The 8,847-nt window shown below is 53.5% G+C and overlaps 1 pseudogene; it reads left to right on the top strand.

Moving 5' to 3' along the window:
- The first annotated feature begins 4,352 nt into the window (after positions 1-4,352).
- On the top strand, positions 4,353-5,289 carry LOC142403463 (olfactory receptor 14I1-like; annotated as a pseudogene).
- Positions 5,290-8,847: the final 3,558 nt, after the last annotated feature.

The raw sequence follows: 8,847 nt of genomic DNA on the forward strand, positions 1-8,847 counted from the left end.
GTCATGAGCTCAGCAGTGAGGTAACTTTGCACCTCTGAATGGCAGAGGCCAGCTGGAGGAGCGGTGCTAGAGGAGGCTTGGAAGCAAAGCTGACTTTGTCCTGGAAGGCGAGGCTGCGGTGTGACAATTCAATCCAGCGCTCGGCCGGTGGCTGGTCCCAGGGAAATGGCGCTGGAGCCCCGGTGCTCCTGCCGTGGCCCGCGCAGTGCTGCGGGGTGTGCAGCTGCCCCTCCTGAGCGCCCCGTGGCTGCCCACAGCACTCAGAGCAGCAAGGCCCTGCTGGGACTGGGGAGAGTGCAAGTGTCGCAGGTCCAGGGAGCCCCTGGCACTTGGGCTGGCACCTTTTGGGCCAGGGAGCCGTCCGAGGACGCAGGCAGCACAGCCTGTAGCAAAGGGAGAGAGCCGCCTTGTCGAGGTTTAACCCCAGCCAGCAACTACGCACCACACAGTCGCTCGCTCACTCTGCCCTAGTGGGATGGGGGAGAGAATCAGAAGAGTAAAAGTGAGAAAACTCGTGGGTTGAGCTAAAGACAGCTTAATAAGTAAAGCAAAAGCCATGCACGCAAACAAAGCAAAGCAAGGAATTCATGCACTACTTCCCATGGGCAGGCAGGTGTTCAGCCATCTCCAGGAAAGCAGGCTCCATCATGCGTAATGGTTACTTGGGAAGACAAACGCCATCGCCTTGAACGTCCCCCCCTTCCTTGTTCTTCCCCAGCTTTATATACTGAGCATGACGTCATATGGTCTGGAATAGCCCTTTGGTCAGTTTGGATCAGCTGTCTTGGCTGTGTCCCCCCCAACTTCTTGTGCACCTGGCAGAGCATGGGAAGCTGAAAAGTCCTTGACCAGAGCAGCAACAACTACAACATCAGTGTGTTATCAACGCTGTTTTCAGCACAAATCCAAACCATAGCCCCATACCAGCCACTATCAAGAAAATTAACTCTATCCCAGCCAAAACCAGCACATGCCTGCAGTTGTCTGCCTGCAGAGTGGCCGCCTTTCACCAGGGAACGAAACTGAGGGACAAGGAGCACTAGTTCGGAGTCAGCCTGTGGCTGTATCCTGGGGGGCAGATAAGATGCCTTGGAAATGAACCTGTAAGAGACCAGGTGCTTTGCTACACGAGTCTCACGGACACAGTCCTGTCCCTGGGAAGAGTAGAAAAGAAACCCTCAGCAACCCAAATGTTCACGCAATGCCTGCAGCTATTGGGTAGAGAAGGGACAGACCTTGCCTCTCTGATGGCATCTGATGGCTGATGCCTCCGACTGAAGGCATCAGTCAGCGGCACACAGGCACCAAATCTCCTTCTCTGCGATGCCATCTGGGGTGTCTGTCATGCACCCACCCTGAATGGCAACTGCTTTCCTGTATGTCCTGTGCTGTTCCCGACAGCCCTGGCACCTCATGTGGCTCTATGGCCCTGGATTTGAACATTAAATTGAACATCTGCCCTGAATTGTGTCATGCAGCCTGGGGATGAACATGAACCACCTGCCAAGGTAGTCAGTGGAGATCTAGTAAATGCAGGTGATGGAGGGAGACTGAGCTCTCCCTATGGCACATGACTCCATACTGTCAGATGAATAACGCTATAGGCCGCCCTGAACGGAATGAGTAGGGACATGTTCCGTTGCCCTTAATTTGGGCAACAGCTGTCATTGTCATTGTCATTGTCATTGTCATTGTCATTGTCATTCAGTTGACCAAAGGAAATGCCCAGCTGCTTCCAAGAGGATGCCCCAGGGTGTTGCGCTGTCTCTATGAACTGCTCCATTTGAGTTTGCAGGTACCTGCAGATACCTTCAACCACCTCACATGGTTCAGAGCCCTCACATGTCACCAGGTGTTTGGCTCTGAACAGCTCACTCCTGCCTTCCATCTCAATTAAGTAGCATGGGAGCTGAGACAAGGAGCTCCCATGCAGGTGGCTATTCTGTGCACATCTGAACTGAGGCAAGAGGAATCCCACCTCCTGTGGGTCTGTGGCAGGCATGAGAGGGAGTTGAGTCACCTTCCAGCCCAAATAGAAACCCAGGGTAAGATGCCTCGACTGACCCAGCGGCATCCCTTCCCTCAGCATTGGGGGTAAAGAAGATTCCTCCCTGTCAGTGTCGGGGTGTCCTCCCTAATGATGGACAAGAAAAGGTGATTATAGGAGCTACCTCTGTCCCTGAGAGGTGAAATGACACTGCTAGAAATCAGTGTCTCTCGCCAGCTGAGGGAGGGAACATCAGTGGTTCCTTCAGCCTGTTTCACAGCAGGTTCCCCTGCAGCCCCAGGGACACCTGGAGGGAGCCCAGAGGGAGCAGAGAAAGAGATGCCTTGGGCTGGTCCTCTGCTGCTGGGCTGGGCTGGGCTCCTGGCATGGAGGGAGCTCATGGCAAGCGGGCAGCGCTGCAGAGAGCGAGCTCTGCCCAGGAGCAGCTCCTCTGCAAAGAGCAGCGGGGCTGGGGGCACTGCCTGCAGGTGCCGAGGGGAGAGGAGCGAGGCAGAGGGGTTAAAGACAGTCAGGAGTGGGAGGACAGAGGACATCTCACTGGTGGAGAAATCTTCACAGCCCTTGACATGGTAAGTGTCTGGGTGCAGGGCAACGGAGCTGCAGTTCCTGGAAAGATCTCCTAAAGCTGGCACATCCCACAAACTGTGAGATCTTTCAAGAGGACTCTCACCGTTTCTCCAGTGTAGAGGAGAAGGAGGTGTTGCAGAGCAGGGTTTCCCTGCTGCACTGTCAGAGGGGCAGGGCATGATGGCTGCCTTCTCCCAGGGACGGCTGCAGGGGTGTGCAGCCGTGTGTGCAGGCAGGGGTGCCCAGGGCTGTCCTTCAGAGCAGGGTCCCTGTGCCCCAGGGGGCTGTGTGCCAGGGCAGGGGCTCTGCCACCTGCCAGGGTCAGTGCTCAGCCTGCTTGGGGAGCTCCCCACAGCGCTGTGGCGAGAAGCTGTGGGTGGAAAAAAGAACCTTTGGCAGGGCAGGGTCCTTCTGCTGTCGAGAGAGTGCTGCACGGGTCAGGGCTGCTCACAGCTCCAGATCTCCACAGGATATTGGCAGAAGCAGCTTTTATAGAAGCCCATCAAGGCAGGGCCGTCTGTAGGGGAAGGAGCCTGTGCTTTCAGTCTCCTACTCTTGTTTGTCTGGGTGGGGAATTGGACATGAAAATTCCTCTCTTGGTTGTGGAGGAGACACTTCAACTCCAAATCTTTTTTCCCTTAGAGGTGAATACATTTGAGTGTATAAAAATGAAGACCCCCATGGCTTGCAGACAGCCCCAGCATCACCTTTCCAGGCTCCTCAGGGTTGAGCTGATGATCCCATCATAGCCTGCACACCCAGAGATGCCCCTGGGCAGTGCCCTGCTGCTGGGAGGTGTCTGCAGGGCAGAGGTGATCACTCATCAGGTGGGACGGGGTCTGTGAGCAGTGGCAGGGAGGAGGCGTGGGGACGGGGAAACAGCTCCTGGCAGGGACAGCTCCAGGCAGCAGAGACATGGGCAGGGGCTGAGGCAGAACTGCGACCAGAAGTGCTGTGTGAAGGGAATTGGGGCGCCTCCCTGCCATCCTTTGCAGTGCAGATGCTTCTGCAGAGCAGCCCCTGGTCTCCTCTTCCACCCAGTAGAGCTTCTGCCCTCCAGGCTGTAGGGACTTTGGTTGAGTCACATCCTTAGCAGCTAAATCCTAAGAAGGAGAAACTCACAAGTTCTGTGACTTCTGTTTGTCTGTCCCTGTCCTCCGTCAGCAGCAGCACTGGGGCATTTCTCTGTCTTTCCCTCCTGTCCATGCTGCTTTTGTTCTGACCCTCACACTCTCTGAAGCAAGGGGGGTTCAGGTGCAGCTCACGCACCAGTGCTGCAGGTCTTGCCATGCAGTTGTGTCCACGGGAGCAAAGCCCATCAGCCTGTGTGAACCTGTGGGTCTGTGGACAGTGCAGTGTGTGGGGCTGAGGTGGGAGCTGTCTCTGCTCAGGGCACAACAGTTTTAGCACATCCAGGAGTTTCCCTGGGGTTGCCCTGCTGGAAGATGCTGAGCAGCTCCTCTTCATTTTAGTGGCTAAAATCTGAGGGAAACAGTGAATTTCAGGAGCTGTCACCCCCTTTCCCAGGTGCCTGCAGCTATACAGCAGGGATGACTGCTTGGGAGCACGTGGGCAGAGCCCTGCTCCTAATGGCACGTTTGGCCAGCACAAAGCAGAATGCCAGCCAGGGAGATGTATGAAGGTCCTGAAAGGAAGGGGAGGGACAATCTGTGCTTGGGGTGGTGGTTGGGGGGATGGAAAGCGTTTTTCTCAGAGCAGTCCTAACTTGTGAGTGTCATTTCCTCCTTTGGCAGTACCTCATGAACACAGGGATGAGATGTCCAACAGCAGCTCCATCACCAAGTTCCTCCTCCTGGCGTTTGCCAGACTCGTGGGAGTTGCAGCTCTTGCACTTCTGGCTCTTCCTGGGCATCTACCTGGCTGCCCTCCTGGGCAATGGCCTCATCATTGCCGCCGTAGCCTGCGACCACCGCCTCCACACCCCCATGTACTTCTTCCTGCTTAACCTCTCCCTCCTCGACCTGGGCTCCATCTCCACCACTCTCCCCAAAGCCATGGCCAATTGCCTGTGGGACACCAGGGCCATCTCCTACCAAGGGTGTGTGGTCCAACTCTTTTTCTTTTTCTTTTTGATGTCAGCTGAGTATTTTCTTCTCACTGTCATGGCCTATGACCGCTACATGGCCATCTGCAAACCCCTGCACTACGGGACCCTCCTGGGCAGCAGAGCTTGTGTCCACATGGCAGCAGCTGTCTGGGGCTGTGGTGTCCTCTATGCTGTCCTGCACACTGCAAATACATTTTCAGTCCCTCTTTGCAAGGGCAGGGATGTGGACCAGTTCTTCTGTGCAGTTCCCCATATCCTCAAGCTCTCCTGCTCAGACTCCTATCTCAGCGAAGCTGGGCTTCTTGTGGTTAGTGCCTGTTTAGCATTTGCGTGTTTTGTTTTCATTGTGCTGTCCTATGTGCAGATCTTCAGGGCTGTGCTGAGGATCCCCTCTGAGCAGGGACGGCACAAAGCCTTTTCCACGTGCCTCCCTCACCTGGCTGTGGTCTCCCTGTATGTCAGCACTGGCATCTTCGCCCACCTGAAGCCCTCCTCCATCTCCTCCCCATCCCTGGACCTGGTGGTGTCATTTCTGTACTCGGTGGTGCCTCCAGCAGTGAACCCCCTCATCTACAGCATGAGGAACCAGGAGCTCAAGGATGCCCTATGGAAACTGGCCCAAGGGGTGATGTTTCAACAACAATAACTTGCTTCTCTTTCTCTGCACATTTCCCAGAGTTTGTCTTAGGCCACGAGTCTGCTTTTTTTCCCTTGTGATCATCCTACTTAAAGATAATTTGCTGGGCTTATCCTCTCTGTCTTGAGGTTTGATCTAGTTGAGTCTAACCCTGGCACAACGCCATGTCAGATGTGGCCTGTCCAAATGCAATAAAAAGGCATCTTCAATAAAAAGGCATCTCCCATGTGCAGTGCTTGAAGGCTGGGCACTTCCTGCAAAGGTGCTGCCAACAAAATGTCCAAGGAATTGGTGTCTTAAGGAGTTTTTTTTCCTTGTGTTCTCCCTGTGATTGGGGTTAAGCTCATGGTACCATTGGGTTCCATTGGACTGAAAGTTCTGGTTTTACAAGCTCTCTTGTTGATGTCCAGTGGCAGTGGAGATGGTGCATGGGCTCCCAATTACCTCCTCAGGCTGCTTCACATATGACAGGACTGATGGCATATAGGAGTCTGTCTCAAAAATGAATTTGGAGGGTTCAGGAGAGGATGGGGACTCGCAATGTGCCCAGGGCTGGGAGTGACTGAAGACTCAGAAGCTGAAACACCCTCAAAGGTGAAGTTCCCCAAAAGTAAACCACTGAATTGATGTATCCGAAAAGAAGGACTCTGCAGTTCCGTGGGATTCAGTGGGGACCCAGCATGCACAGGGGAGGGAGACTGGTGAGATGCGGGAGCTTCATGAGGAGGCCCAGGGCTCTCGTGCTGTCCTGGGTAGTGGGGCTGGTGGGGGTAGAGAAGAGGTCAAATGCAGTTGGTGTTGAGGATCAGCTACAATATGGCTGCAGGAGAGCCTGGGAGTGACTGGCCTCTGTTTCCCTGTGTTGTTATTGCAAGCAGCATCCCTGGGGCTGATGGGCAGGATGAGACCCTTCTCTGCCTCCCAGGAGATGCTGTGCCCTTCAGAGGGGCTGGGGCTGTGGTTGAATGGCCAGAGCTCTGCAGCACCCTGTGGTAGCACTTGCCGTGCGGCCAGCCTACATGGAGCTGCCCCAGTGGGCAGGACTGGGCTGGGCTGGGCTGTTGTAGAGGGCAGGGGAGGTGGGGGGAGCTGGGGAGAGGCTGGGCTGGGCTCAAAGGAGCCCAGGAGAGGAAAAAAAGGCCAATGTAGAGCTAAGCTGTGAGAGTGTGCAGGGTGGGGGCACCCAGCAGGGTGCTCACAGAGCAGAGTCAGGTGTCATGGTGAAGGAAGCAAGGCACCAAAGGTGCCAAAGAGGGGGGCCCAGTCTATGCCATGTTCCCTGGACACCCTGTGGAAGCTGCCCTGGGAAAACTGTCCCAGATGAGTCCCACACACCGGCCATTTCCATGTCTGGCTGCACACCCCAGCCCTGAGGAGTGACCTTTGCTGCATGGTCACCTCTGTCCTCCTCCTGGGCTCAGTGATACCCAACTGCACCACCAGTATTAATAAAAAGGGAACCAGTTTGCTACTGACATTTATTACACACAAGTCCCATAACTCTTGCCACTGCTGGTCTCTCAGCCAAGCCTTTTCTCAGACAGCTCCAGCTACATCAGGTGCTTATGGCTTTTCTCAACAAATATTGAAAAAGTCCATTGATTGAGATTGCAGCAACTGGCCTGGGTCCTTGCTCCAGTGTTTATTCTGAGGAATTTCTCAAAAACGCATCCTTCTCATCATCTCCTTGCCCATAATGTGCTCCAGGTCTCCACTGTCCTTCTAGCCTCTGCAGGACTTGTTCCAGTCTGTCAGGGTCTTTCTTGTGCTGGGGAGCTCCAAAGTGGACGAAGCAGTCCAGATGCCATCCTGTGATGGATTAACCTTGGCCAGCAGCCAGCCAGACACCCAGCTGTCAGACAACTTCAACAGGACAAAGGGAGAAAATAAATCAGAAACCTCATGGGTCAAGATAAAGTAAAGGAGATCAGTTACCAATTACTGTCACTGGCAAAGACGTGTTGACTTGCCGAGGATCAATTTAACTTCTTGCCAATTCAATAAGGCTTGCATTGTGAGAAACAATGACAAAAACATTAAAGACCATTCTCCTCACACTTTCTCCCCCCAAAAATTACTCTATTGCTGAAATTACTCTATTGGTCCCAATTCATCTAACGACCCCAGCCCCAAGAGGAGCAGGGGGGATGGTGAAGAGGGGGTTAACAGTCACTAAAGAACAGCTCTGCCACTCTTTCCTCCTCACACTTCTCCCCTGCTCCAGCTTGGGTACTCCCCATGGGATCCCACCATATTTGCAGTACAAGGCGATGTGTTGTTCATTTCTTTCTGTCTTACTTTTCTCCTTTACACTCAGAGAATAACAGAACGGTTGAGACTGGAGGGGGCCTCTGGAGATCATCTGCTTCAACCCCCAGCTGAGGCAGGGTCAGCTAGAGCAGCTTGCTCAGGACGTTGTCTAGGTGGGTTTGCAATGTCTCCAGGGATGGACACTCCACAACCTCTCTGGGCAACCTGTTCCAGTGCTTCATAGTCAAAAAGTCTTTTCTTGTGTTCAGATGGAATTGTATATGCATCAATAAGATGCCTCCAAGCCTTCTTTTTTTTGCAGACTGAAGAGTCCCACATCTCTCAGCCTTTCCTCCTGTGAAAGATGCTGCAGTCCCTTAAGCCAGCTTTGTGGCCCTTTGCTGGACTTGCTTTAGTAGATCAACCACTTTGCTGCACTGGGAAGCCCAGCCCTGGCCACAGCACTCCAGATGTGGCCTTGCCAGTGCTGGCAGGAGGTGAAGGATTACCTCCCTCCATCTGCCAGCAATAGTTGCACATGGAGTCATGCACTTCATTCTTAAGAGAGAGCAAAAATATACTTTCTTGATATAAAACAGTGAGTTAACAAGGTTCAATGGTAAAGGCGACAGTGGTTTCACAACATTCGATGGCAAGGTACACTTGAGTATTTACTGCATAGAAGACAGGACAAAACTGTCAGGGAGACCCTCCCGTTGAGTCATGAGGTTCAGAAATGACCCCCTTTATTTCTAAACCCCTCCTCAGAGAGGATCTAGGTACGGCTGGATCCAGTCGTAGTCCCAGACTTGGTCAATGGTTTCTGTCTAAAGGATTAGATGTGCACAGTCAGTACTTTATATCACTTAGCTAAGATTGCAAAGTTTAGCATGCTATTAGTCACTTCCCGAGGATCTGTTGCAGCAAGGAATCTCTCAACCTCCTGAGGAGTAACCTTGAGAGGCGTCCCTGCTCAAGGGGAGATCTGGGCATGGAGCCTGCTGTTGTGCAGGAGAGCTCCAAGGGCTCTTGGGCTGCTCCATATTTATGGGGCTAAGATGATTGACTCATAGTCGTATTTGCCTACCGACCTTGGCTATAGCCCTTGGCTATTGTGTTATCTGTCTCCCGAGTCCACTTTGAGCCAGATGCAGCCATCACGACCAGAGGCATCCGTTGCGACTGCCACTGGTGCTTATCGCTTGAGCAGGGTTACGGGAGACAAAGGGCAGGTTGGGGGGCGGGGGGGTGCACACTTTCACAGGGTGACATGCTTTTGTGAATTCAGATTTTTCTCTTGAGGAAACTGCCCTGCGT

Source organism: Mycteria americana, unplaced genomic scaffold (genome assembly GCF_035582795.1).
Source record: "Mycteria americana isolate JAX WOST 10 ecotype Jacksonville Zoo and Gardens unplaced genomic scaffold, USCA_MyAme_1.0 Scaffold_29, whole genome shotgun sequence".
NCBI lineage: Eukaryota > Metazoa > Chordata > Aves > Ciconiiformes > Ciconiidae > Mycteria > Mycteria americana.